At 50.2% G+C, this 24519-nt stretch overlaps 33 non-coding genes and 4 pseudogenes across 33 annotated transcripts; 25 read left to right on the top strand and 12 right to left on the bottom strand.

Moving 5' to 3' along the window:
• The first annotated feature begins 455 nt into the window (after window positions 1-455).
• Window positions 456-619, top strand: LOC134998425 (U1 spliceosomal RNA). The gene has a single exon (XR_010200688.1). It is a non-coding gene; the product is annotated as a U1 spliceosomal RNA (small nuclear RNA).
• A 670-nt stretch (window positions 620-1289) lies between these two features.
• On the top strand, window positions 1290-1453 carry LOC134999029 (U1 spliceosomal RNA). Its single transcript, XR_010201189.1, has one exon. It is a non-coding gene; the product is annotated as a U1 spliceosomal RNA (small nuclear RNA).
• Window positions 1454-1605: 152 nt separating this feature from the next.
• On the top strand, window positions 1606-1769 carry LOC134998556 (U1 spliceosomal RNA). The gene has a single exon (XR_010200759.1). It is a non-coding gene; the product is annotated as a U1 spliceosomal RNA (small nuclear RNA).
• A 2424-nt stretch (window positions 1770-4193) lies between these two features.
• Window positions 4194-4357, top strand: LOC134998362 (U1 spliceosomal RNA). Its single transcript, XR_010200643.1, has one exon. It is a non-coding gene; the product is annotated as a U1 spliceosomal RNA (small nuclear RNA).
• Window positions 4358-4509: 152 nt separating this feature from the next.
• On the top strand, window positions 4510-4672 carry LOC134999106 (U1 spliceosomal RNA). Its single transcript, XR_010201269.1, has one exon. It is a non-coding gene; the product is annotated as a U1 spliceosomal RNA (small nuclear RNA).
• A 674-nt stretch (window positions 4673-5346) lies between these two features.
• On the top strand, window positions 5347-5510 carry LOC134998833 (U1 spliceosomal RNA). Its single transcript, XR_010201000.1, has one exon. It is a non-coding gene; the product is annotated as a U1 spliceosomal RNA (small nuclear RNA).
• Window positions 5511-5662: 152 nt separating this feature from the next.
• LOC134999166 (U1 spliceosomal RNA) lies at window positions 5663-5825 on the top strand. The gene has a single exon (XR_010201327.1). It is a non-coding gene; the product is annotated as a U1 spliceosomal RNA (small nuclear RNA).
• Window positions 5826-6499: 674 nt separating this feature from the next.
• Window positions 6500-6663, top strand: LOC134998349 (U1 spliceosomal RNA). The gene has a single exon (XR_010200632.1). It is a non-coding gene; the product is annotated as a U1 spliceosomal RNA (small nuclear RNA).
• Window positions 6664-6815: 152 nt separating this feature from the next.
• Window positions 6816-6951, top strand: LOC134998438 (U1 spliceosomal RNA; annotated as a pseudogene).
• A 701-nt stretch (window positions 6952-7652) lies between these two features.
• Window positions 7653-7816, top strand: LOC134998988 (U1 spliceosomal RNA). Its single transcript, XR_010201149.1, has one exon. It is a non-coding gene; the product is annotated as a U1 spliceosomal RNA (small nuclear RNA).
• Window positions 7817-7967: 151 nt separating this feature from the next.
• LOC134999074 (U1 spliceosomal RNA) lies at window positions 7968-8130 on the top strand. Its single transcript, XR_010201236.1, has one exon. It is a non-coding gene; the product is annotated as a U1 spliceosomal RNA (small nuclear RNA).
• A 674-nt stretch (window positions 8131-8804) lies between these two features.
• Window positions 8805-8968, top strand: LOC134998832 (U1 spliceosomal RNA). Its single transcript, XR_010200999.1, has one exon. It is a non-coding gene; the product is annotated as a U1 spliceosomal RNA (small nuclear RNA).
• A 152-nt stretch (window positions 8969-9120) lies between these two features.
• On the top strand, window positions 9121-9283 carry LOC134998509 (U1 spliceosomal RNA). The gene has a single exon (XR_010200741.1). It is a non-coding gene; the product is annotated as a U1 spliceosomal RNA (small nuclear RNA).
• Window positions 9284-9957: 674 nt separating this feature from the next.
• On the top strand, window positions 9958-10121 carry LOC134998669 (U1 spliceosomal RNA). The gene has a single exon (XR_010200839.1). It is a non-coding gene; the product is annotated as a U1 spliceosomal RNA (small nuclear RNA).
• A 152-nt stretch (window positions 10122-10273) lies between these two features.
• On the top strand, window positions 10274-10409 carry LOC134998398 (U1 spliceosomal RNA; annotated as a pseudogene).
• An 848-nt stretch (window positions 10410-11257) lies between these two features.
• On the bottom strand, window positions 11258-11420 carry LOC134999178 (U1 spliceosomal RNA). Its single transcript, XR_010201339.1, has one exon. It is a non-coding gene; the product is annotated as a U1 spliceosomal RNA (small nuclear RNA).
• A 152-nt stretch (window positions 11421-11572) lies between these two features.
• LOC134998821 (U1 spliceosomal RNA) lies at window positions 11573-11736 on the bottom strand. The gene has a single exon (XR_010200989.1). It is a non-coding gene; the product is annotated as a U1 spliceosomal RNA (small nuclear RNA).
• Window positions 11737-12410: 674 nt separating this feature from the next.
• On the bottom strand, window positions 12411-12573 carry LOC134999105 (U1 spliceosomal RNA). The gene has a single exon (XR_010201268.1). It is a non-coding gene; the product is annotated as a U1 spliceosomal RNA (small nuclear RNA).
• Window positions 12574-12715: 142 nt separating this feature from the next.
• On the bottom strand, window positions 12716-12879 carry LOC134998974 (U1 spliceosomal RNA). Its single transcript, XR_010201135.1, has one exon. It is a non-coding gene; the product is annotated as a U1 spliceosomal RNA (small nuclear RNA).
• A 674-nt stretch (window positions 12880-13553) lies between these two features.
• On the bottom strand, window positions 13554-13716 carry LOC134998315 (U1 spliceosomal RNA). Its single transcript, XR_010200599.1, has one exon. It is a non-coding gene; the product is annotated as a U1 spliceosomal RNA (small nuclear RNA).
• Window positions 13717-13868: 152 nt separating this feature from the next.
• Window positions 13869-14032, bottom strand: LOC134999022 (U1 spliceosomal RNA). The gene has a single exon (XR_010201182.1). It is a non-coding gene; the product is annotated as a U1 spliceosomal RNA (small nuclear RNA).
• Window positions 14033-14706: 674 nt separating this feature from the next.
• LOC134999104 (U1 spliceosomal RNA) lies at window positions 14707-14869 on the bottom strand. Its single transcript, XR_010201267.1, has one exon. It is a non-coding gene; the product is annotated as a U1 spliceosomal RNA (small nuclear RNA).
• A 152-nt stretch (window positions 14870-15021) lies between these two features.
• On the bottom strand, window positions 15022-15185 carry LOC134998992 (U1 spliceosomal RNA). The gene has a single exon (XR_010201153.1). It is a non-coding gene; the product is annotated as a U1 spliceosomal RNA (small nuclear RNA).
• Window positions 15186-15884: 699 nt separating this feature from the next.
• Window positions 15885-16019, bottom strand: LOC134998551 (U1 spliceosomal RNA; annotated as a pseudogene).
• Window positions 16020-16171: 152 nt separating this feature from the next.
• Window positions 16172-16335, bottom strand: LOC134999021 (U1 spliceosomal RNA). Its single transcript, XR_010201181.1, has one exon. It is a non-coding gene; the product is annotated as a U1 spliceosomal RNA (small nuclear RNA).
• Window positions 16336-17009: 674 nt separating this feature from the next.
• LOC134998459 (U1 spliceosomal RNA) lies at window positions 17010-17172 on the bottom strand. Its single transcript, XR_010200698.1, has one exon. It is a non-coding gene; the product is annotated as a U1 spliceosomal RNA (small nuclear RNA).
• A 152-nt stretch (window positions 17173-17324) lies between these two features.
• Window positions 17325-17488, bottom strand: LOC134998658 (U1 spliceosomal RNA). Its single transcript, XR_010200828.1, has one exon. It is a non-coding gene; the product is annotated as a U1 spliceosomal RNA (small nuclear RNA).
• A 1778-nt stretch (window positions 17489-19266) lies between these two features.
• On the top strand, window positions 19267-19430 carry LOC134998860 (U1 spliceosomal RNA). Its single transcript, XR_010201025.1, has one exon. It is a non-coding gene; the product is annotated as a U1 spliceosomal RNA (small nuclear RNA).
• Window positions 19431-19582: 152 nt separating this feature from the next.
• LOC134998409 (U1 spliceosomal RNA) lies at window positions 19583-19745 on the top strand. The gene has a single exon (XR_010200673.1). It is a non-coding gene; the product is annotated as a U1 spliceosomal RNA (small nuclear RNA).
• Window positions 19746-20419: 674 nt separating this feature from the next.
• LOC134999020 (U1 spliceosomal RNA) lies at window positions 20420-20583 on the top strand. The gene has a single exon (XR_010201180.1). It is a non-coding gene; the product is annotated as a U1 spliceosomal RNA (small nuclear RNA).
• Window positions 20584-20735: 152 nt separating this feature from the next.
• LOC134998546 (U1 spliceosomal RNA) lies at window positions 20736-20871 on the top strand (annotated as a pseudogene).
• Window positions 20872-21569: 698 nt separating this feature from the next.
• Window positions 21570-21733, top strand: LOC134998991 (U1 spliceosomal RNA). The gene has a single exon (XR_010201152.1). It is a non-coding gene; the product is annotated as a U1 spliceosomal RNA (small nuclear RNA).
• Window positions 21734-21885: 152 nt separating this feature from the next.
• Window positions 21886-22048, top strand: LOC134999103 (U1 spliceosomal RNA). Its single transcript, XR_010201266.1, has one exon. It is a non-coding gene; the product is annotated as a U1 spliceosomal RNA (small nuclear RNA).
• Window positions 22049-22722: 674 nt separating this feature from the next.
• Window positions 22723-22886, top strand: LOC134999019 (U1 spliceosomal RNA). Its single transcript, XR_010201179.1, has one exon. It is a non-coding gene; the product is annotated as a U1 spliceosomal RNA (small nuclear RNA).
• Window positions 22887-23038: 152 nt separating this feature from the next.
• LOC134998313 (U1 spliceosomal RNA) lies at window positions 23039-23201 on the top strand. The gene has a single exon (XR_010200597.1). It is a non-coding gene; the product is annotated as a U1 spliceosomal RNA (small nuclear RNA).
• Window positions 23202-23875: 674 nt separating this feature from the next.
• On the top strand, window positions 23876-24039 carry LOC134998972 (U1 spliceosomal RNA). Its single transcript, XR_010201133.1, has one exon. It is a non-coding gene; the product is annotated as a U1 spliceosomal RNA (small nuclear RNA).
• A 142-nt stretch (window positions 24040-24181) lies between these two features.
• LOC134999102 (U1 spliceosomal RNA) lies at window positions 24182-24344 on the top strand. Its single transcript, XR_010201265.1, has one exon. It is a non-coding gene; the product is annotated as a U1 spliceosomal RNA (small nuclear RNA).
• The last annotated feature ends 175 nt before the right edge of the window (window positions 24345-24519 follow it).

Here is a 24519-nt window from a genome sequence, read left to right as displayed (position 1 = left end):
CACGCCCCTTTTCTCTTTTCATATGCAGACGAGGGTTGAAGCCAACTTTGACCCACTGCTTGGATGACATCACCATATGCAAATCCATCTGCGGCAGGCCTTCCCCCAGGAATGCTTGCACTAGTTGTTGCATTTGGTTTGTTGTTTGGGGGTGCTTCAGTATTAGGCAGCCTTCTGCCCTCCCATGTTCATCTTCAGGGGATGGGGCATGGCCAACATGAGCCCCACACCAAAGGAGGGTGGAGGTGTTTAATGCGAACTAGGGGTCATCCAAGCACCGCAAAAGGCCGCCATGCCCTGCACGCCCCTTTTCTGTTTTCATATGCAGATGAGGGTTGAAGCCAACTTTGACCCACTGCTTGGATGACATCACCGTATGCAAATCCGTCTTCTGCAGAACTTCACTTGACAGGGGGGTGCCCGAGCAGCGACCCTCCCCATCTCTAGCCCAACTCCTACTTACCTGCCAGGTGAGATACTATGATCAGGAAGGTGCTTCTCCCAGGGCAAGGCTCACCCATTGCACTCTGGGTGTGCTGCTCCTACGATTTCCCCAAATGTGGGACACTTGACTGCATAATTTGTGTTTCCTCTAGTCGGCTACTCGTATAATTCAGATCTCTTTGTCTCAGGTCTCTCTCCAGCCTAGTTTGCTGTCTGTTTCCACTTCTCTTTTCTTGAGCCGCTGCCTTCTATGCCCTTGTGCACTCTCCTGACTTCTCCTGTCTGCTTACTTTGTGCCTTCCAACGCACAATGCAAACTACAGGTAGTGCTGCAGGGCCCACACCCTTTTACTTGCCTTTCAGAGCAGCTCTGGAGCTGTTACAGTGCCCAGCTGCTGCAAGAAATCAGCTTGAATGCTTCAGGGGCTGGGGCATAGCCAACATGAGCCCCACACCGACGGAGGGTGGAGGTGTTTAATGCGAACTAAGGGTCATCCAAGCGCCGCAAAAGGCCGCCATGCCCTGCATACCCCTTTTCTCTTTTCATATGCAGATGAGGGTTCCAGCCAACTTTGGCCCACTGCTTGGATGACATCACCGTATGCAAATCCGTCTTCTGCAGACCTTCCCCCAGGAATGCTTGTACTAGTTGTTGCATTTGGTTTGTTGTTTGGGGTGCTTCAGTATTAGGCAGCCTTCAGCTCTCCCATGTTCATCTGAAAATATGTGTTCTCCCTGCAGTTGTTGTCCCCAGATGAGAGTACCCTTGTGCTGCCTCAGTTGAATCTCCTTTACTTGAAAGAGATGTGCCTGAGCAGCGGCCCTCCCCAGCCCTATCCCAAATCATACTTATTTTGCATAGGAGATACCATGGTCATGAAGATTGTTCTCCCAGGGTGAGGTTCATTCATTGCATTCTGGGTATGCTGACCCCTGTGATTTCCCCAAATGTGGGAAACTCGACTGCATTATTTGTGGTAGTGGGGGACTGTGTTTGTGCTTTCCTCTGGTCAGCTCTGGTAAAAGTCAGATTTCTTTGTCTCAGATCTTCCTCTAGCCTTGTTCTTTTTTTGAGAGTTTCCTTGTGCTGCCTCAGTTGGATCTCCTTCACTTGACAGGGGGGTGCCCGAGCAGCGACCCTCCCCAGCTCAAGCCCAACTCCTACTTACCTGCCAAGTGAGATACTATGATCAGGAAGGTGCTTCTACCAGGGCAAGGCTCACCCATTGCACTCTGGGTGTGCTGCTCCTACGATTTCCCCAAATGTGGGACACTTGACTGCATAATTTGTGTTTCCTCTGGTCGGCTACTCGTATAATTCAGATCTCTTTGTCTCAGGTCTCTCTCCAGCCTAGTTTGCTGTCTGTTTCCACTTCTCTTTTCTTGAGCCCCTGCCTTCTATGCCCTTGTGCACTCTCCTGACTTCTCCTGTCTGCTTACTTTGTGCCTTCCAACGCACAATGCAAACTACAGGTAGTGCTGCAGGGCCAACACCCTTTTACTTGCCTTACAGAGCAGCTCTGGAGCTGTTACAGTGCCCAGCTGCTGCAAGAAATCAGCTTGAATGCTTCAGGGGCTGGGGCATAGCCAACATGAGCAGCAAGATGCAGCACTGGACTATTAGTAATGTACTGTTGTATGCTGAGCACCACAATGCAGCACAAGACAATGAGCAGTGATACTGAGCACTGATGAGGATACTACTGAGAACTGACACTGAGCAGGAGAGACACACTACTAGTATTACTGAGCAGCAATAAGTAACCACTGATACTGGGCACTGATATTGAGATTTCCACTGAGAGAACATAGCCACGTCCTCTCCGCTCTCTCTTCAATGCACGAGTAAAAATGGCGGCAACGCGCAGCTCTTTATATGGAATCCGAATCTCGCGAGAATCCGACAGCGGGATGATGACATTTTCCCTTGTTCAGGTTTTCCGAGTCAGGCGGGAACAACCGAGCCTGCCACGGACCAGTGTAAACCACGTGGAGTTCGTCGGGAATTCGGTTCTCGGAGAACCGAACCCGCTCCTCTATATATACTATATTACTATGTTACTGTAGTATACAGAACACCACAATGCAATGAGCAGTGATAGTGAGCACTGATGAGGATACTAGAACTGACACTGAGCAGCAAGATGCAGCACTGGACTATTAGTAATGTACTGTAGTATGCTGAGCACCACAATGCAGCACAAGACAATGAGCAGTGATACTGAGCACTGATGAGGATACTACTGAGAACTGACACTGAGCAGGAGAGACACACTACTAGTATTACTGAGCAGCAATAAGTAACCACTGATACTGAGCACTGATATTGAGATTTCCACTGAGAGAACATAGCCACGTCCTCTCCGCTCTCTCTTCAATGCACGAGTAAAAATGGCAGCAACGCGCAGCTCTTTATATGGAATCCGAATCTCGCAAGAATCCGACAGCGGGATGATGACATTTTCCCTTGTTCAGGTTTTCCGAGTCAGGCGGGAACAACCGAGCCTGCCTCGGACCAGTGTAAACCACGTGGAGTTCGTGGGGAATTCGGTTCTCGGAGAACCGAACCCGCTCCTCTCTACCTTATACCCATCAATTTTTTTATTTTCAATCTAAGCCCCTGCAGTTTTCTGTAAGCATCTGCTTCGCTATGATGATCAACAAGTCACAAGGGCAAACACTCAGGGCTTGAGGCGTAGATCTTAGGACCAGCTGCTACAAGCATGGCAGAGGTGTCACTATCACTGGTGACACCCAGAAAGGTGGCGAGGGAGATAGTAATGCAGTGCGCGCAGATAAACAGCGCAATGGTAAAAAGGAGGCATGGTTTCATAGGTAGGGGCGTGGCCTGGTGGCCTGAATCTACATTTTGTTGCTCCGGGTGTCCCGGGGGTTGGGGGCTGCACCCGGGGACTAGTGTGTGAGCTGTGCTGGCTCCTGCACAGTGACAGGGCATGGCCACCCAGCATGACGCCTCCCTTCTTGACCATGCTGTAATTGCAGTCGCACTGCAGTTCAGCGTGATCATAAAAAATGGTGTAGGCTCCTGCTAGTGCAGGCTGTAGAGAAAAGCTGCTGTGACCACGCCCCCTGTGTCTCCTCCGTTGCAGACCCCATTTTGAAGCCTTGCCCCCGGACTAAGAGAAAAGTATGCCCTTGCGCACTATCCTGACTTCTCCTCCCGTCTGCTTAATTTGTGCCTTCCAACGCACAATGCGAACAACAGGTGGTGCTGCAGGGCCCACACCCTTTTACTTGCCTTACAGAACAGCTCTGGAGCTGTTACAGTGCCCAGCTGCTGCAAGAAATCAGCTTGAATGCTTCAGGGGATGGGGCATGGCCAACATGAGCCCCACACCAAAGGAGGGTGGGGGTGTTTAATGCGAACTAGGGGTCATCCAAGCACTGCAAAAGGCCGCCATGCCCTGCATGCCCCTTTTCTCTTTTCATATGCAGATGAGGGTTCCAGTCAACTTTGGCCCACTGCTTGGATAACATCACCATATGCAAATCCGTCTGCTGCAGACCTTCCCCAAGGAGTGCTTGTACTAGTTGTTGCATATGGTTTGATATTTGATGGTGCTTCAGTATTAGGCAGCCTTCCGCCCTCCCATGTTCATCTGAAAAGATGTGGTCTCCCTGCAGTTGTTGTCCCCAGATGAGAGTTCCCTTGTGCTGCCTCAGTTGAATCTCCTTTACTTGACAGAGATGTGCCTGAGCAGCGGCCCTCACCAGCCCTATCCCAAATCATACTTATTTTGCATAGGAGATACCATGGTCATGAAGATTGTTCTCCCAGGGTGAGGTTCATTCATTGCATTCTGGGTATGCTGACCCCTGTGATTTTCCCAAATGTGGGAAACTCGACTGCATTATTTGTGGTAGTGGGGGACTGTGTTTGTGCTTTCCTCTGGTCAGCTCTGGTAAAAGTCAGATTTCTTTGTCTCAGATCTTCCTCTAGCCTTGTTCTTCTTTCGAGAGTTCCCTTGTGCTGCCTCAGTTGGATCTCTTTCACTTGACAGGGGGGTGCCCGAACAGCGACCCTCCCCAGCTCTAGCCCAACTCCTACTTACCTGCCAGGTGAGATACTATGATCATGAAGGTGCTTCTCCCAGGGCAAGGCTCACCCATTGCACTCTGGGTGTGCTGCCCCTGCGATTTCCCCAAATGTGGGAAACTTGACTGCATAATTTGTGTTTCCCCTGGTCGGCTCTCGTATAATTCAGATCTCTTTGTCTCAGGTCTCTCTCCAGCCTAGTTTGCTGTCTGTTTCCACTTCTCTTTTCTTCAACCGCTCCCTTCTATACCCTTGTGCACTATCCTGACTTCTCCTCCCGTCTGCTTACTTTGTGCCTTCCAATGCACAATGCAAACTACAGGTAGTGCTGCAGGGCCCACACCCTTTTACTTGCCTTACAGAGCAGCTCTGGAGCTGTTACAGTGCCCAGCTGCTGCAAGAAATCAGCTTGAATGCTTCAGGGGATGGGGCATGGCCAACATGAGCCCCACACCAAAGGAGGGTGGAGGTGTTTAATGCGAACTAGGGGTCATCCAAGCACCGCAAAAGGCCGCCATGCCCTGCACGCCCCTTTTCTCTTTTCATATGCAGATGAGGGTTGAAGCCAACTTTGACCCACTGCTTGGATGACATCACCGTATGCAAATCCGTCTTCTGCAGAACTTCCCCCAGGAATGCTTGCACTAGTTGTTGCATTTGGTTTGTTGTTTGGGGGTGCTTCAGTATTAGGCAGCCTTCTGCCCTCCCATGTTCATCTGAAAATATGTGTTCTCCCTGCAGTTGTTGTCCCCAGATGAGAGTTCCCTTGTGCTGCCTCAGTTGAATCTCCTTTACTTGACAGAGATGTGCATGAGCAGCGGCCCTCCCCAGCCCTATTCCAAATCATACTTATTTTGCATAGGAGATACCATGGTCATGAAGATTGTTCTCCCAGGGTGAGGTTCATTCATTGCATTTTGGGTATGCTGACCCCTGTGATTTCCCCAAATGTGGGAAACTTGACTGCATTATTTGTGGTAGTGGGGGACTGTGTTTGTGCTTTCCTCTGGTCAGCTCTGGTAAAAGTCAGATTTCTTTGTCTCAGATTTTCCTCTAGCCTTGTTCTTCTTTCGAGAGTTCCATTGTGCTGCCTCAGTTGGATCTCCTTCACTTGACAGGGGGGTACCCGAGCAGCGACCCTCCCCAGCTCTAGCCCAACTCCTACTTACCTGCCAGGTGAGATACTATGATCATGAAGGTGCTTCTCCCAGGGCAAGGCTCACCCATTGCACTCTGGGTGTGCTGCCCCTGCGATTTCCCCAAATGTGGGAAACTTGACTGCATAATTTGTGTTTCCCCTGGTCGGCTCTCGTATAATTCAGATCTATTTGTCTCAGGTCTCTCTCCAGCCTAGTTTGCTGTCTGTTTCCACTTCTCTTTTCTTCAGCCGCTCCCTTCTATACCCTTGTGCACTATCCTGACTTCTCCTCCCGTCTGCTTACTTTGTGCCTTCCAATGCACAATGCAAACTACAGGTAGTGCTGCAGGGCCCACACCCTTTTACTTGCCTTACAGAGCAGCTCTGGAGCTGTTACAGTGCCCAGCTGCTGCAAGAAATCAGCTTGAATGCTTCAGGGGATGGGGCATGGCCAACATGAGCCCCACACCAAAGGAGGGGGGAGGTGTTTAATGCGAACTAGGGGTCATCCAAGCACTGCGAAAGGCCGCCATGCCCTGCATGCCCCTTTTCTCTTTTCATATGCAGATGAGGGTTCCAGTCAACTTTGGCCCACTGCTTGGATAACATCACCGTATGCAAATCCGTCTGCTGCAGACCTTCCCCCAGGAGTGCTTGTACTAGTTGTTGCATATGGTTTGATATTTGATGGTGCTTCAGTATTAGGCAGCCTTCCGCCCTCCCATGTTCATCTGAAAAGATGTGGTCTCCCTGCAGTTGTTGTCCCCAGATGAGAGTTCACTTGTGCTGCCTCAGTTGAATCTCCTTTACTTGACAGAGATGTGCCTGAGCAGCTGCCCTCACCAGCCCTATCCCAAATCATACTTATTTTGCATAGGAGATACCATGGTCATGAAGATTGTTCTCCCAGGGTGAGGTTCATTCATTGCATTCTGGGTATGCTGACCCCTGTGATTTTCCCAAATGTGGGAAACTCGACTGCATTATTTGTGGTAGTGGGGGACTGTGTTTGTGCTTTCCTCTGGTCAGCTCTGGTAAAAGTCAGATTTCTTTGTCTCAGATCTTCCTCTAGCCTTGTTCTTCTTTCGAGAGTTCCCTGGTGCTGCCTCAGTTGGATCTCCTTCACTTCACAGGGGGGAACCCGAGCAGCGACCCTCCCCAGCTCTAGCCCAACTCCTACTTACCTGCCAGGTGAGATACTATGATCATGAAGGTGCTTCTCCCAGGGCAAGGCTCAACCATTGCACTCTGGGTGTGCTGCTCCTGCGATTTCCCCAAATGTGGGAAACTTGACTGCATAATTTGTGTTTCCCCTCGTCGGCTCTCGTATAATTCAGATCTCTTTGTCTCAGGTCTCTCTCCAGCCTAGTTTGCTGTCTGTTTCCACTTCTCTTTTCTTCAGCCGCTCCCTTCTATACCCTTGTGCACTATCCTGACTTCTCCTCCCGTCTGCTTACTTTGTGCCTTCCAATGCACAATGCAAACTACAGGTAGTGCTGCAGGGCCCACACCCTTTTACTTGCCTTACAGAGCAGCTCTGGAGCTGTTACAGTGCCCAGCTGCTGCAAGAAATCAGCTTGAATGCTTCAGGGGCTGGGGCATAGCCAACATGAGCCCCACACCAAAGGAGGGTGGAGGTGTTTAATGCAAACTAGGGGTCAGCCAAGCGCCGCAAAAGGCCACCATGCCCTGCACGCCCCTTTTCTCTTTTCATATGCAGATGAGGGTTGAAGCCAACTTTGACCCACTGCTTGGATGACATCACCGTATGCAAATCCGTCTTCTGCAGAACTTCCCCCAGGAATGCTTGCACTAGTTGTTGCATTTGGTTTGTTGTTTGGGGGTGCTTCAGTATTAGGCAGCCTTCTGCCCTCCCATGTTCATCTGAAAATATGTGTTCTCCCTGCAGTTGTTGTCCCCAGATGAGAGTTCCCTTGTGCTGCCTCAGTTGAATCTCCTTTACTTGACAGAGATGTGCCTGAGCAGCGGCCCTCCCCAGCTCTATCCCAAATCATACTTATTTTGCATAGGAGATACCATGGTCATGAAGATTATTCTCCCAGGGTGAGGTTCATTCATTGCATTATGGGTATGCTGACCCCTGTGATTTCCCCAAATGTGGGAAACTCGACTGCTTTATTTGTGGTAGTGGGGGACTGTGTTTGTGTTTTCCTCTGGTCAGCTCTGGTAAAAGTCAGATTTCTTTGTTCAGATCTTCCTCTAGCCTTGTTCTTCTTTCGAGAGTTCCCTTGTGCTGCCTCAGTTGGATCTCCTTCACTTGACAGGGGGGTGCCCAAGCAGAGACCCTCCCCAGCTCTAGCCCAACTCCTACTTACCTGCCAGGTGAGATACTATGATCATGAAGGTGCTTCTCCCAGGGCAAGGCTCACCCATTGCACTCTGGGTGTGCTGCCCCTGCGATTTCCCCAAATGTGGGAAACTTGACTGCATAATTTGTGTTTCCCCTGGTCGGCTCTCGTGTAATTCAGATCTCTTTGTCTCAGGTCTCTCTCCAACCTAGTTTGCTGTCTGTTTCCACTTCTCTTTTCTTCAGCCGCTCCCTTCTATACCCTTGTGCACTATCCTGACTTCTCCTCCCGTCTGCTTACTTTGTGCCTTCCAATGCACAATGCAAACTACAGGTAGTGCTGCAAGGCCCACACCCTTTTACTTGCCTTACAGAGCAGCTCTGGAGATGTTACAGTGCCCAGCTGCTGCAAGAAATCAGCTTGAATGCTTCAGGGGATGGGGCATGGCCAACATGAGCCCCACACCAAAGGAGGGTGGAGGTGTTTAATGCGAACTAGGGGTCATCCAAGCACTGCAAAAGGCCGCCATGCCCTGCACGCTCCTTTTCTCTTTTCATATGCAGATGAGGGTTGAAGCCAACTTTGACCCACTGCTTGGATGACATCACCGTATGCAAATCCGTCTTCTGCAGAACTTCCCCCAGGAATGCTTGCACTAGTTGTTGCATTTGGTTTGTTGTTTGGGGGTGCTTCAGTATTAGGCAGCATTCTGCCCTCCCATGTTCATCTGAAAATATGTGTTCTCCCTGCAGTTGTTGTCCCCAGATGAGAGTTCCCTTGTGCTGCCTCAGTTGAATCTCCTTTACTTGACAGAGATGTGCATGAGCAGCGGCCCTCCCCAGCCCTATTCCAAATCATACTTATTTTGCATAGGAGATACCATGGTCATGAAGATTGTTCTCCCAGGGTGAGGTTCATTCATTGCATTTTGGGTATGCTGACCCCTGTGATTTCCCCAAATGTGGGAAACTTGACTGCATTATTTGTGGTAGTGGGGGACTGTGTTTGTGCTTTCCTCTGGTCAGCTCTGGTAAAAGTCAGATTTCTTTGTCTCAGATTTTCCTCTAGCCTTGTTCTTCTTTCGAGAGTTCCCTTGTGCTGCCTCAGTTGGATCTCCTTCAGTTTACAGGGGGGTACCCGAGCAGCGATCCTCCCCAGCTCTAGCCCAACTCCTACTTACCTGCCAGGTGAGATACTATGATCATGAAGGTGCTTCTCCCAGGGCAAGGCTCACCCATTGCACTCTAGGTGTGCTGCTCCTGCGATTTCCCCAAATGTGGGAAACTTGACTGCATAATTTGTGTTTCCCCTGGTCGGCTCTCGTATAATTCAGATCTCTTTGTCTCAGGTCTCTCTCCAGCCTAGTTTGCTGTCTGTTTCCACTTCTCTTTTCTTGAGCCGCTCCCTTCTATGCCCTTGCGCACTATCCTGACTTCTCCTCCTGTCTGCTTACTTTGTGCCTTCCAACGCACAATGCGAACTACAGGTAGTGCTGCAGGGCCCACACCCTTTTACTTGCCTTACAGAGCAGCTCTGGAGCTGTTACAGTGCCCAGCTGCTGCAAGAAATCAGCTTGAATGCTTCAGGGGCTGGGGCATAGCCAACATGAGCCCCACACCAAAGGAGGGTGGAGGTGTTTAATGCAAACTAGGGGTCAGCCAAGTGCCGCAAAAGGCCACCATGCCCTGCACGCCCCTTTTCTCTTTTCATATGCAGACGAGGGTTGAAGCCAACTTTGACCCACTGCTTGGATGACATCACCATATGCAAATCCATCTGCGGCAGGCCTTCCCCCAGGAATGCTTGCACTAGTTGTTGCATTTGGTTTGTTGTTTGGGGGTGCTTCAGTATTAGGCAGCTTTCTGCCCTCCCATGTTCATCTGAAAATATATGTTCTCCCTGCAGTTGTTGTCCCCAGATGAGAGTTCCCTTGTGCTGCCTCAGTTGAATCTCCTTTACTTGACAGAGATGTGCATGAGCAGCGGCCCTCCCCTGCCCTATTCCAAATCATACTTATTTTGCATAGGAGATACCATGGTCATGAAGATTTTTCTCCCAGGGTGAGGTTCATTCATTGCATTTTGGGTATGCTGACCCCTGTGATTTCCCCAAATGTGGGAAACTCAACTGCATTATTTGTGGTAGTGGGGGACTGTGTTTGTGCTTTCCTCTGGTCAGCTCTAGTAAAAGTCAGATTTCTTTGTCTCACATTTTCCTCTAGCCTTGTTCTTCTTTCGAGAGTTCCCTTGTGCTGCCTTTGTTGGATCTCCTTCACTTTACAGGGGGGTACCCGAGCAGCGACCCTCCCCAGCTCTAGCCCAACTCCTACTTACCTGCCAGGTGAGATACTATGATCATGAAGGTGCTTCTCCCAGGGCAAGGCTCACCCATTGTACTCTGGGTGTGCTGCTCCTGCGATTTCCCCAAATGTGGGAAACTTGACTGCATAATTTGTGTTTCCCCTCGTCGGCTCTCGTATAATTCAGATCTCTTTGTCTCAGGTCTCTCTCCAGCCTAGTTTGCTGTCTGTTTCCACTTCTCTTTTCTTCAGCCGCTCCCTTCTATACCCTTGTGCACTATCCTGACTTCTCCTCCCGTCTGCTTACTTTGTGCCTTCCAATGCACAATGCAAACTACAGGTAGTGCTGCAGGGCCCACACCCTTTTACTTGCCTTACAGAGCAGCTCTGGAGCTGTTACAGTGCCCAGCTGCTGCAAGAAATCTGCTTGAATGCTTCAGGGGATGGGACATGGCCAACATGAGCCCCACACCAAAGGAGGGTGGAGCAGAAGGCTGACTAATACTGAAGCACCCCCAAACAACAAACCAAATGCAACAACTAGTGCAAGCATTCCTGGGGGAAGGCCTGCCGCAGATGGATTTGCATATGGTGATGTCATCCAAGCAGTGGGTCAAAGTTGGCTTCAACCCTCGTCTGCATATGAAAACAGAAAAGGGGCGTGCAGGGCATGGTGGCCTTTTGCGGCGCTTGACCGACCCCTAGTTTGCATTAAACACCTCCACCCTCCTTCGGTGTGGGGCTCATGTTGGCTATGCCCCAGCCCCTGAAGCATTCAAGCTGATTTCTTGCAGCAGCTGGGCACTGTAACAGCTCCAGAGCTGCTCTGTAAGGCAAGTAAAAGGGTGTGGGCCCTGCAGCACTACCTGTAGTTTGCATTGTGCATTGGAAGGCACAAAGTAAGCAGACGGGAGGAGAAGTCAGGATAGTGCACAAGGGTATAGAAGGGAGCGGCTGAAGAAAAGAGAAGTGGAAACAGACAGCAAACTAGGCTGGAGAGAGACAAAGAGATCTGAATTATACGAGAGCCGACCAGGGGAAACACAAATTATGCAGTCAAGTTTCCCACATTTGGGGAAATCGCAGGAGCAGCACACCCAGAGTGCAATGGGTGAGCCTTGCCCTGGGAGAAGCACCTTCATGATCATAGTATCTCACCTGGCAGGTAAGTAGGAGTTGGGCTAGAGCTGGGGAGGGTCGCTGCTCGGGTACCCCCCTGTCAAGTGAAGGAGATCCAACTGAGGCAGCACAAGGGAACTCTCGAAAGAAGAACAAGGCAAGAGGAAAATCTGAGACAAAGAAATCTGACTTTTACCAGAGCTGACCAGAGGAAAGCACAAACACAGTCCCCCACTACCACAAATAATGCAGTTGAGTTTCCCACATTTGGGGAAATCACAGGGGTCAGCATACCCAAAATGCAATGAATGAACCTCACCCTGGGAGAACAATCTTCATGACCATGGTATCTCCTATGCAAAATAAGTATGATTTGGAATAGGGCTGGGGAGGGCCGCTGCTCTGGCACATCTCTGTCAAGTAAAGGAGATTCAACTGAGGCAGCACAAGGGAACTCTCATCTGGGGACAACAACTGCAGGGAGAACACATATTTTCAGATGAACATGGGAGGGCAGAAGGCTGCCTAATACTGAAGCACCCCCAAACAACAAACCAAATGCAACAACTAGTGCAAGCATTCCTGGGGGAAGTTCTGCAGAAGACGGATTTGCATACGGTGATGTCATACAAGCAGTGGGTCAAAGTTGGCTTCAACCCTCATCTGCATATGAAAAGAGAAAAGGGGCGTGCAGGGCATGGTGGCCTTTTGCGGTGCTTGGATGACCCCTAGTTCGCATTAAACACCTCCACCCTCCTTTGGTGTGGGGCTCATGTTGGCCATGCCCCATCCCCTGAAGCATTCAAGCAGATTTCTTGCAGCAGCTGGGCACTGTAACAGCTCCAGAGCTGCTCTGTAAGGCAAGTAAAAGGGTGTGGGCCCTGCAGCACTACCTGTAGTTTGCATTGTGCATTGGAAGGCACAAAGTAAGCAGACGGGAGGAGAAGTCAGGATAGTGCACAAGGGTATAGAAGGGAGCGGCTGAAGAAAAGAGAAGTGGAAACAGACAGCAAACTAGGCTGGAGAGAGACCTGAGACAAAGAGATCTGAATTATACGAGAGCCGACCAGGGGAAACACAAATTATGCAGTCAAGTTTCCCACATTTGGGGAAATCGCAGGGGCAGCACACCCAGAGTGCAATGGGTGAGCCTTGCCCTGGGAGAAGCACCTTCATGATCATAGTATCTCACCTGGCAGGTAAGTAGGAGTTGGGCTAGAGCTGGGGAGGGTCTCTGCTCGGGCACCCCCCTGTCAAGTGAAGGAGATCCAACTGAGGCAGCACAAGGGAACTCTCAAAAGAAGAACAAGGCTCTGAAACAAAGAAATCTGACTTTTACCAGAGCTGACCAGAGGAAAACACAAACACAGTCCCCCACTACCACAAATAAAGCAGTCGAGTTTCCCACATTTGGGGAAATCACAGGGGTCAGCATACCCAGAATGCAATGAATGAACCTCACCCTGGGAGAATAATCTTCATGACCATGGTATCTCCTATGCAAAATAAGTATGATTTGGGATAGAGCTGGGGAGGGCCGCTGCTCAGGCACATCTCTGTCAAGTTAAGGAGATTCAACTGAGGCAGCACAAGGGAACTCTCATCTAGGGACAACAACTGCAGGGAGAACACATATTTTCAGATGAACATGGGAGGGCAGACGGCTGCCTAATACTGAAGCACCCCCAAACAACAAACCAAATGCAACAACTAGTGCAAGCATTCCTGGGGGAAGGCCTGCCGCAGATGGATTTGCATATGGTGATGTCATCCAAGCAGTGGGTCAAAGTTGGCTTCAACCCTCGTCTGCATATGAAAACAGAAAAGGGGCGTGCAGGGCATGGTGGCCTTTTGCTGCGCTTGTCTGACCCCTAGTTTGCATTAAACACCTCCACCCTTCTTCGGTGTGGGGCTCATGTTGGCTATGCCCCAGCCCCTGAAGCATTCAAGCTGATTTCTTGCAGCAGCTTGGCACTGCAACAGCTCCAGAGCTGCTCTGTAAGGCAAGTAAAAGGGTGTGGGCCCTGCAGCACTACCTGTAGTTTGCATTGTGCATTGGAAGGCACAAAGTAAGCAGACGGGAGGAGAAGTCAGGATAGTGCACAAGGGTATAGAAGGGAGCGGCTGAAGAAAAGAGAAGTGGAAACAGACAGCAAACTAGGCTGGAGAGAGACCTGAGACAAAGAGATCTGAATTATACGAGAGCCGACCAGGGGAAACACAAATTATGCAGTCAAGTTTCCCACATTTGGGGAAATCGCAGGAGCAGCACACCCAGAGTACAATGGGTGAGCCTTGCCCTGGGAGAAGCACCTTCATGATCATAGTATCTCACCTGGCAGGTAAGTAGGAGTTGGGCTAGAGCTGGGGAGGGTCGCTGCTCGGGTACCCCCCTGTAAAGTGAAGGAGATCCAACTGAGGCAGCACAAGGGAACTCTCGAAAGAAGAACAAGGCTAAAGGAAAATCTGAGACAAAGAAATCTGACTTTTACCAGAGCTGACCAGAGGAAAGCACAAACACAGTCTCCCACTACCACAAATAATGCAGTCAAGTTTCCCACATTTGGGGAAATCACAGGGGTCAGCATACCCAAAATGCAATGAATGAACCTCACCCTGGGAGAAAAATCTTCATGACCATGGTATCTCCTATGCAAAATAAGTATGATTTGGAATAGGGCTGGGGAGGGCCGCTGCTCATGCACATCTCTGTCAAGTAAAGGAGATTCAACTGAGGCAGCACAAGGGAACTCTCATCTTGGGACAACAACTGCAGGGAGAACATATATTTTCAGATGAACATGGGAGGGCAGAAGGCTGCCTAATACTGAAGCACCCCCAAACAACAAACCAAATGCAACAACTAGTGCAAGCATTCCTGGGGGAAGGCCTGCCGCAGATGGATTTGCATATGGTGATGTCATCCAAGCAGTGGGTCAAAGTTGGCTTCAACCCTCGTCTGCATATGAAAAGAGAAAAGGGGCGTGCAGGGCATGGTGGCCTTTTGCGGCGCTTGGCTGACCCCTAGTTTGCATTAAACACCTCCACCCTCCTTTGGTGTGGGGCTCATGTTGGCTATGCCCCAGCCCCTGAAGCATTCAAGCTGATTTCTTGCAGCAGCTGGGCACTGTAACAGCTCCAGAGCTGCTCTGTAAGGCAAGTAAAAGGGTCTGGGCCCTGCAGCACTACCTGTAGATCGCATTGTGCGTTGGAAGGCACAAAGTAAGCAGACAGGAGGAGAAGTCAGGATAGTGCGCAAGGGCATAGAAGGGAGCGGCTCAAGAAAAGAGAAGTGGAAACAGACAGCAAACTAGGCTGGAGAGAGACCTGAGACAAAGAGATCTGAATTATACGAGAGCCGACCAGGGGAAACACAAATTATGCAGTCAAGTTTCCCACATTTGGGGAAATCGCAGGGGCAGCACACCCAGAGTGCAATGGGTGAGCCTTGCCCTGGGAGAAGCACCTTCATGATCATAGTATCTCACCTGGCAGGTAAGTAGGAGTTGGGCTAGAGCTGGGGAGGGTCGCTGTTCGGGCACCCCCCTGTCAAGTGAAAGAGATCCAACTGAGGCAGCACAAGGGAACTCTCGAAAGAAGAACAAGGCTAGAGGAAGATCTGAGACAAAGAAATCTGACTTTTTCCAGAGCTGACCAGAGGAAAGCACAAACACAGTCCCCCACTACCACAAATAATGCAGTCGAGTTTCCCACATTTGGGGAAATCACAGGGGTCAGCATACCCAGAATGCAATGAATGAACCTCACCTTGGGAGAACAATCTTCATGACCATGGTATCGCCTATGCAAAATAAGTATGATTTGGGATAGGGCTGGGGAGGGCCGCTGCTCAGGCACATCTCTGTCAAGTAAAGGAGATTCAACTGAGGCAGCACAAGGGAACTCTCATCTGGGGACAACAACTGCAGGGAGAACACATATTTTCAGATGAACATGTGAGGGCAGAAGGCTGCCTAATACTGAAGCACCCCCAAACAACAAACCAAATGCAACAACTAGTGCAAGCATTCCTGGGGGAAGGCCTGCAGCAGATGGATTTGCATATGGTGATGTCATCCAAGCAGTGGGTCAAAGTTGGCTTCAACCCTCGTCTGCATATGAAAAGAGAAAAGGGGCGTGCAGGGCATGGCGGCCTTTTGCAGCGCTTGGATGACCCCTAGTTCGCATTACACACCTCCACCCTCCTTCGGTGTGGGGCTCATGTTGGCTATGCCCCAGCCCCTGAAGCATTCAAGCTGATTTCTTGCAGCAGCTGGGCACTGTAACTGCTCCAGAGCTACTCTGTAAGGCAAGTAAAAGGGTGTGGGCCCTGCAGCACTACCTGTAGTTCGCATTGTGCGTTGGAAGGCACGAAGTAAGCAGACGGGAGAAGTCAGGATAGTGCGCAAGGGCATAGAAGGGAGCGGCTCAAGAAAAGAGAAGTGGAAACAGACAGCAAACTAGGCTGGAGAGAGACCTGAGACAAAGAGATCTGAATTATACGAGAGCCGACTAGGGGAAACACAAATTATGCAGTCACGTTTCCCACATTTGGGGAAATCGCAGGAGCAGCACACCCAGAGTGCAATGGTTGAGCCTTGCCCTGGGAGAAGCACCTTCATGATCATAGTATCTCACCTGGCAGGTAAGTAGGAGTTGGGCTAGAGCTGGGGAGGGTCGCTGCTCGGGTTCCCCCCTGTGAAGTGAAGGAGATCCAACTGAGGCAGCACCAGGGAACTCTCGAAAGAAGAACAAGGCTAGAGGAAGATCTGAGACAAAGAAATCTGACTTTTACCAGAGCTGACCAGAGGAAAGCACAAACACAGTCTCCCACTACCACAAATAATGCAGTCAAGTTTCCCACATTTGGGGAAATCACAGGGGTCAGCATACCCAAAATGCAATGAATGAACCTCACCCTGGGAGAAAAATCTTCATGACCATGGTATCTCCTATGCAAAATAAGTATGATTTGGAATAGGGCTGGGGAGGGCCGCTGCTCATGCACATCTCTGTCAAGTAAAGGAGATTCAACTGAGGCAGCACAAGGGAACTCTCATCTTGGGACAACAACTGCAGGGAGAACATATATTTTCAGATGAACATGGGAGGGCAGAGGACTGCCTAATACTGAAGCACCCCCAAACAACAAACCAAATGCAACAACTAGTGCAAGCATTCCTGGGGGAAGGCCTGCCGCAGATGGATTTGCATATGGTGATGTCATCCAAGCAGTGGGTCAAAGTTGGCTTCAACCCTCGTCTGCATATGAAAAGAGAAAAGGGGCGTGCAGGGCATGGTGGCCTTTTGCGGCGCTTGGCTGACCCCTAGTTTGCATTAAACACCTCCACCCTCCTTTGGTGTGGGGCTCATGTTGGCTATGCCCCAGCCCCTGAAGCATTCAAGCTGATTTCTTGCAGCAGCTGGGCACTGTAACAGCTCCAGAGCTGCTCTGTAAGGCAAGTAAAAGGGTGTGGGCCCTGCAGCACTACCTGTAGTTCGCATTGTGCGTTGGAAGGCACAAAGTAAGCAGACAGGAGGAGAAGTCAGGATAGTGCGCAAGGGCATAGAAGTAAGCGGCTCAAGAAAAGAGAAGTGGAAACAGACAGCAAACTAGGCTGGAGAGAGATCTGAGACAAAGAGATCTGAATTATACGAGAGCCGACCAGGGGAAACACAAATTATACAGTCAAGTTTCCCACATTTGGGGAAATCGCAGGAGCAGCACACCCAGAGTGCAATGGGTTTGCCTTGCCCTGGGAGAAGCACCTTCATGATCATAGTATCTCACCTGGCAGGTAAGTAGGAGTTGGGCTAGAGCTGGGGAGGGTCGCTGCTAGGGTACCCCCCTGTAAAGTGAAGGAGATCCAATTAAGGCAGCACAAGGGAACTCTCGAAAGAAGAACAAGGCTAGAGGAAAATCTGAGACAAAGAAATCTGACTTTTACCAGAGCTGACCAGAGGAAAGCACAAACACAGTCCCCCACTACCACAAATAATGCAGTTGAGTTTCCCACATTTGGGGAAATCACAGGGGTCAGCATACCCAAAATGCAATGAATGAACCTCACCCTGGGAGAAAAATCTTCATGACCATGGTATCTCCTATGCAAAATAAGTATGATTTGGAATAGGGCTGGGGAGGGCCGCTGCTCATGCACATCTCTGTCAAGTAAAGGAGATTTAACTGAGGCAGCACAAGGGAACTCTCATCTGGGGACAACAACTGCAGGGAGAACACATATTTTCAGATGAACATGGGAGGGCAGAAGGCTGCCTAATACTGAAGCACCCCCAAACAACAAACCAAATGCAACAACTAGTGCAAGCATTCCTGGGGGAAGTTCTGCAGAAGACGGATTTGCATACGGTGATGTCATCCAAGCAGTGGGTCAAAGTTGGCTTCAACCCTCATCTGCATATGAAAAGAGAAAAGGGGCGTGCAGGGCATGGCGGCCTTTTGCGGTGCTTGGATGACCCCTAGTTCGCATTAAACACCTCCACCCTCCTTTGGTGTGGGGCTCATGTTGGCCATGCCCCATCCCCTGGAGCATTCAAGCTGATTTCTTGCAGCAGCTGGGCACTGTAACAGCTCCAGAGCTGCTCTGTAAGGCAAGTAAAAGGGTGTGGGCCCTGCAGCACTACCTGTAGTTTGCATTGTGCATTGGAAGGCACAAAGTAAGCAGACGGGAGGAGAAGTCAGGATAGTGCACAAGGGTATAGAAGGGAGCGGCTGAAGAAAAGAGAAGTGGAAGCCTTGACCCCGGACTAAGAGAAAAGAATGCCCTTGCGCACTATCCTGACTTCTCCTCCCGTCTGCTTAATTTGTGCCTTCCAACGCACAATGCGAACAACAGGTGGTGCTGCAGGGCCCACACACTTTTACTTGCCTTACAGAACAGCTCTGGAGCTGTTACAGTGCCCAGCTGCTGCAAGAAATCAGCTTGAATGCATCAGGGGATGGGGCATGGCCAACATGAGCCCCACACCAAAGGAGGGTGGGGGTGTTTAATGCGAACTAGGGGTCATCCAAGCACTGCAAAAGGCCGCCATGCCCTGCATGCCCCTTTTCTCTTTTCATATGCAGATGAGGGTTCCAGTCAACTTTGGCCCACTGCTTGGATTTACATCACCGTATGCAAATCCGTCTGCTGCAGACCTTCCCCCAGGAGTGCTTGTACTAGTTGTTGCATATGGGCCCTCATTCCGAGTCGTTCGCTCTGTAAATTTCATCGCATCGCAGTGAAATTCTGCTTAGTACGCATGCGCAATATTCGCACTGCGACTGCGCCAAGTAATTTTACAATGAAGAAAGTATTTTTACTCACGGCTTTTTCTTCGCTCCGGCGATCGTAATGTGATTGACAGGAAATGGGTGTTACTGGGCGGAAACAGGCCGTTTTATGGGCGTGTGGGAAAAAACGCTACAGTTTCCGGAAAAAACGCAGGAGTGGCCGGAGAAACGGGGGAGTGTCTGGGCGAACTCTGGGAGTGTTTGTGACGTCAAACCAGGAACGACAAGCACTGAACTGATCGCAGATGCAGAGTAAGTCTGAAGCTACTCTGAAACTGCTAAGTAGTTTGTAATCGCAATATTGCGAATACATCGGTCGCAATTTTAAGAAGCTAAGATTCACTCCCAGTAGGCGGCGGCTTAGCGTGTGTAACTCTGCTAAAATCGCCTTGCGAGCGATCAACTCGGAATGAGGGCCATGGTTTGATATTTGATGGTGCTTCAGTATTAGGCAGCCTTCCGCCCTCCCATGTTCATCTGAAAAGATGTGGTCTCCCTGCAGTTGTTGTCCCCAGATGAGAGTTCCCTTGTGCTGCCTCAGTTGAATCTCCTTTACTTGACAGAGATGTGCCTGAGCAGCGGCCCTCACCAGCCCTATCCCAAATCATACTTATTTTGCATAGGAGATACCATGGTCATGAAGATTGTTCTCCCAGGGTTAGGTTCATTCATTGCATTCTGGGTATGCTGACCCCTGTGATTTCCCCAAATGTGGGAAACTCGACTGCATTATTTGTGGTAGTGGGGGACTGTGTTTGTGCTTTCCTCTGGTCAGCTCTGGTAAAAGTCAGATTTCTTTGTCTCAGATTTTCCTCTAGCCTTGTTCTTCTTTCGAGAGTTCCCTTGTGCTGCCTTAATTGGATCTCCTTCACTTTACAGGGGGGTACCCTAGCAGCGACCCTCCCCAGCTCTAGCCCAACTCCTACTTACCTGCCAGGTGAGATACTATGATCATGAAGGTGCTTCTCCCAGGGCAAGGCTAACCCATTGCACTCTGGGTGTGCTGCTCCTGCGATTTCCCCAAATGTGGGAAACTTGACTGTATAATTTGTGTTTCCCCTGGTCGGCTCTCGTATAATTCAGATCTCTTTGTCTCAGATCTCTCTCCAGCCTAGTTTGCTGTCTGTTTCCACTTCTCTTTTCTTGAGCCGCTTACTTCTATGCCCTTGCGCACTATCCTGACTTCTCCTCCTGTCTGCTTACTTTGTGCCTTCCAACGCACAATGCGAACTACAGGTAGTGCTGCAGGGCCCACACCCTTTTACTTGCCTTACAGAGCAGCTCTGGAGCTGTTACAGTGCCCAGCTGCTGCAAGAAATCAGCTTGAATGCTTCAGGGGCTGGGGCATAGCCAACATGAGCCCCACACCAAAGGAGGGTGGAGGTGTTTAATGCAAACTAGGGGTCAGCCAAGCGCCGCAAAAGGCCACCATGCCCTGCACGCCCCTTTTCTCTTTTCATATGCAGACGAGGGTTGAAGCCAACTTTGACCCACTGCTTGGATGACATCACCATATGCAAATCCATCTGCGGCAGGCCTTCCCCCAGGAATGCTTGCACTAGTTGTTGCATTTGGTTTGTTGTTTGGGGGTGCTTCAGTATTAGGCAGTCCTCTGCCCTCCCATGTTCATCTGAAAATATATGTTCTCCCTGCAGTTGTTGTCCCAAGATGAGAGTTCCCTTGTGCTGCCTCAGTTGAATCTCCTTTACTTGACAGAGATGTGCATGAGCAGCGGCCCTCCCCAGCCCTATTCCAAATCATACTTATTTTGCATAGGAGATACCATGGTCATGAAGATTTTTCTCCCAGGGTGAGGTTCATTCATTGCATTTTGGGTATGCTGACCCCTGTGATTTCCCCAAATGTGGGAAACTTGACTGCATTATTTGTGGTAGTGGGAGACTGTGTTTGTGCTTTCCTCTGGTCAGCTCTGGTAAAAGTCAGATTTCTTTGTCTCAGATCTTCCTCTAGCCTTGTTCTTCTTTTGAGAGTTCCCTGGTGCTGCCTCAGTTGGATCTCCTTCACTTCACAGGGGGGAACCCGAGCAGCGACCCTCCCCAGCTCTAGCCCAACTCCTACTTACCTGCCAGGTGAGATACTATGATCATGAAGGTGCTTCTCCCAGGGCAAGGCTCAACCATTGCACTCTGGGTGTGCTGCTCCTGCGATTTCCCCAAATGTGGGAAACGTGACTGCATAATTTGTGTTTCCCCTCGTCGGCTCTCGTATAATTCAGATCTCTTTGTCTCAGGTCTCTCTCCAGCCTAGTTTGCTGTCTGTTTCCACTTCTCTTTTCTTGAGCCGCTCCCTTCTATGCCCTTGCGCACTATCCTGACTTCTCCCGTCTGCTTACTTCGTGCCTTCCAACGCACAATGCGAACTACAGGTAGTGCTGCAGGGCCCACACCCTTTTACTTGCTTTACAGAGTAGCTCTGGAGCAGTTACAGTGCCCAGCTGCTGCAAGAAATCAGCTTGAATGCTTCAGGGGCTGGGGCATAGCCAACATGAGCCCCACACCGAAGGAGGGTGGAGGTGTGTAATGCGAACTAGGGGTCATCCAAGCGCTGCAAAAGGCCGCCATGCCCTGCACGCCCCTTTTCTCTTTTCATATGCAGACGAGGGTTGAAGCCAACTTTGACCCACTGCTTGGATGACATCACCATATGCAAATCCATCTGCTGCAGGCCTTCCCCCAGGAATGCTTGCACTAGTTGTTGCATTTGGTTTGTTGTTTGGGGGTGCTTCAGTATTAGGCAGCCTTCTGCCCTCACATGTTCATCTGAAAATATGTGTTCTCCCTGCAGTTGTTGTCCCCAGATGAGAGTTCCCTTGTGCTGCCTCAGTTGAATCTCCTTTACTTGACAGAGATGTGCCTGAGCAGCGGCCCTCCCCAGCCCTATCCCAAATCATACTTATTTTGCATAGGCGATACCATGGTCATGAAGATTGTTCTCCCAAGGTGAGGTTCATTCATTGCATTCTGGGTATGCTGACCCCTGTGATTTCCCCAAATGTGGGAAACTCGACTGCATTATTTGTGGTAGTGGGGGACTGTGTTTGTGCTTTCCTCTGGTCAGCTCTGGAAAAAGTCAGATTTCTTTGTCTCAGATCTTCCTCTAGCCTTGTTCTTCTTTCGAGAGTTCCCTTGTGCTGCCTCAGTTGGATCTCTTTCACTTGACAGGGGGGTGCCCGAACAGCGACCCTCCCCAGCTCTAGCCCAACTCCTACTTACCTGCCAGGTGAGATACTATGATCATGAAGGTGCTTCTCCCAGGGCAAGGCTCACCCATTGCACTCTGGGTGTGCTGCCCCTGCGATTTCCCCAAATGTGGGAAACTTGACTGCATAATTTGTGTTTCCCCTGGTCGGCTCTCGTATAATTCAGATCTCTTTGTCTCAGGTCTCTCTCCAGCCTAGTTTGCTGTCTGTTTCCACTTCTCTTTTCTTGAGCCGCTCCCTTCTATGCCCTTGCGCACTATCCTGACTTCTCCTCCTGTCTGCTTACTTTGTGCCTTCCAACGCACAATGCGATCTACAGGTAGTGCTGCAGGGCCCAGACCCTTTTACTTGCCTTACAGAGCAGCTCTGGAGCTGTTACAGTGCCCAGCTGCTGCAAGAAATCAGCTTGAATGCTTCAGGGGCTGGGGCATAGCCAACATGAGCCCCACACCAAAGGAGGGTGGAGGTGTTTAATGCAAACTAGGGGTCAGCCAAGCGCCGCAAAAGGCCACCATGCCCTGCACGCCCCTTTTCTCTTTTCATATGCAGACGAGGGTTGAAGCCAACTTTGACCCACTGCTTGGATGACATCACCATATGCAAATCCATCTGCGGCAGGCCTTCCCCCAGGAATGCTTGCACTAGTTGTTGCATTTGGTTTGTTGTTTGGGGGTGCTTCAGTATTAGGCAGCCTTCTGCCCTCCCATGTTCATCTGAAAATATATGTTCTCCCTGCAGTTGTTGTCCCAAGATGAGAGTTCCCTTGTGCTGCCTCAGTTGAATCTCCTTTACTTGACAGAGATGTGCATGAGCAGCGGCCCTCCCCAGCCCTATTCCAAATCATACTTATTTTGCATAGGAGATACCATGGTCATGAAGATTTTTCTCCCAGGGTGAGGTTCATTCATTGCATTTTGGGTATGCTGACCCCTGTGATTTCCCCAAATGTGGGAAACTTGACTGCATTATTTGTGGTAGTGGGAGACTGTGTTTGTGCTTTCCTCTGGTCAGCTCTGGTAAAAGTCAGATTTCTTTGTCTCAGATTTTCCTTTAGCCTTGTTCTTCTTTCGAGAGTTCCCTTGTGCTGCCTCAGTTGGATCTCCTTCACTTTACAGGGGGGTACCCGAGCAGCGACCCTCCCCAGCTCTAGCCCAACTCCTACTTACCTGCCAGGTGAGATACTATGATCATGAAGGTGCTTCTCCCAGGGCAAGGCTCACCCATTGTACTCTGGGTGTGCTGCTCCTGCGATTTCCCCAAATGTGGGAAACTTGACTGCATAATTTGTGTTTCCCCTGGTCGGCTCTCGTATAATTCAGATCTCTTTGTCTCAGGTCTCTCTCCAGCCTAGTTTGCTGTCTGTTTCCACTTCTCTTTTCTTCAGCCGCTCCCTTCTATACCCTTGTGCACTATCCTGACTTCTCCTCCCGTCTGCTTACTTTGTGCCTTCCAATGCACAATGCAAACTACAGGTAGTGCTGCAGGGCCCACACCCTTTTACTTGCCTTACAGAGCAGCTCTGGAGCTGTTGCAGTGCCAAGCTGCTGCAAGAAATCAGCTTGAATGCTTCAGGGGCTGGGGCATAGCCAACATGAGCCCCACACCGAAGAAGGGTGGAGGTGTTTAATGCAAACTAGGGGTCAGACAAGCGCAGCAAAAGGCCACCATGCCCTGCACGCCCCTTTTCTGTTTTCATATGCAGACGAGGGTTGAAGCCAACTTTGACCCACTGCTTGGATGACATCACCATATGCAAATCCATCTGCGGCAGGCCTTCCCCCAGGAATGCTTGCACTAGTTGTTGCATTTGGTTTGTTGTTTGGGGGTGCTTCAGTATTAGGCAGCCGTCTGCCCTCCCATGTTCATCTGAAAATATGTGTTCTCCCTGCAGTTGTTGTCCCTAGATGAGAGTTCCCTTGTGCTGCCTCAGTTGAATCTCCTTAACTTGACAGAGATGTGCCTGAGCAGCGGCCCTCCCCAGCTCTATCCCAAATCATACTTATTTTGCATAGGAGATACCATGGTCATGAAGATTATTCTCCCAGGGTGAGGTTCATTCATTGCATTCTGGGTATGCTGACCCCTGTGATTTCCCCAAATGTGGGAAACTCGACTGCTTTATTTGTGGTAGTGGGGGACTGTGTTTGTGTTTTCCTCTGGTCAGCTCTGGTAAAAGTCAGATTTCTTTGTTTCAGAGCCTTGTTCTTCTTTTGAGAGTTCCCTTGTGCTGCCTCAGTTGGATCTCCTTCACTTGACAGGGGGGTGCCCGAGCAGAGACCCTCCCCAGCTCTAGCCCAACTCCTACTTACCTGCCAGGTGAGATACTATGATCATGAAGGTGCTTCTCCCAGGGCAAGGCTCACCCATTGCACTCTGGGTGTGCTGCCCCTGCGATTTCCCCAAATGTGGGAAACTTGACTGCATAATTTGTGTTTCCCCTGGTCGGCTCTCGTATAATTCAGATCTCTTTGTCTCAGGTCTCTCTCCAGCCTAGTTTGCTGTCTGTTTCCACTTCTCTTTTCTTCAGCCGCTCCCTTCTATACCCTTGTGCACTATCCTGACTTCTCCTCCCGTCTGCTTACTTTGTGCCTTCCAATGCACAATGCAAACTACAGGTAGTGCTGCAGGGCCCACACCCT

This window comes from Pseudophryne corroboree, unplaced genomic scaffold (genome assembly GCF_028390025.1).
Source record: "Pseudophryne corroboree isolate aPseCor3 unplaced genomic scaffold, aPseCor3.hap2 scaffold_149, whole genome shotgun sequence".
NCBI classification, from domain to species: Eukaryota; Metazoa; Chordata; class Amphibia; order Anura; family Myobatrachidae; genus Pseudophryne; species Pseudophryne corroboree.
This window is presented reverse-complemented; position numbering and strand designations above follow the sequence as displayed.